Here is a 788-nt window from a genome sequence, read left to right as displayed (position 1 = left end):
AACTAAAAAAGAAAAATGTCTAAAGCGCCTTCCTCTTTTTTCATACGGACTGAGGACCGTCAATGGTGGAGTTAACACTAAGATTTGCAATTGTGGGCATGTTAGTGAATATAATTAACTCAAGATAAGCTAAGTTAAGTGAACACAAGATTGTTTTAAGCCAAAAGTTGAATGTAAACGTTTACAAAGGTACAACTTAACTTAATTTAAATTTATAGTATTTTTATAAATAATAGTTTGTTTCTTACAATCTTAACAATTATTTAATGTTTCATTCCTCGCAATCATAATTCATTTTAAAAATGATAAAATTATTATTAAAATTAATCATTATTCAGAAGTGTAATTTCATCTATCCGAAACTGGTATGACAAAATATATGTATGAACTGAAGAAAACATTATTGAGTAGTCCATTTTATACATTGATATCCTATTTAATCTGGAGCTTGGAAACCCTCTTTTGCTGAATATAAGAAACAAAAAAATACATTTAATTGTAATTCTTATAAACATATATTTTTAAGTAACTGTAACATAACAAAGTGTTATTTATTTATTATGATAACGCTTTGGAGGGTAAACAGTTAGTTAACTAACATAGTCAACATATGTGTGTAGTTATGTTGTATAATGTATTATGTGCAAAGTTGAGGTAATTTCTGATCTATATAATATATAGACTTTAACAAATACTGGATGAAACTTTGAGATGTGATTTTTAATAAATGGATGTTATAATAAGCTATTAAATGTTTATTAAAATACAACTTGTAACAGGGGTCGGGT

The sequence above is a fragment of the Acyrthosiphon pisum genome, chromosome A2 (genome assembly GCF_005508785.2).
Source record: "Acyrthosiphon pisum isolate AL4f chromosome A2, pea_aphid_22Mar2018_4r6ur, whole genome shotgun sequence".
Classification (NCBI taxonomy): Eukaryota; Metazoa; Arthropoda; class Insecta; order Hemiptera; family Aphididae; genus Acyrthosiphon; species Acyrthosiphon pisum.
Note: the sequence above shows the minus strand (reverse complement) of the source record.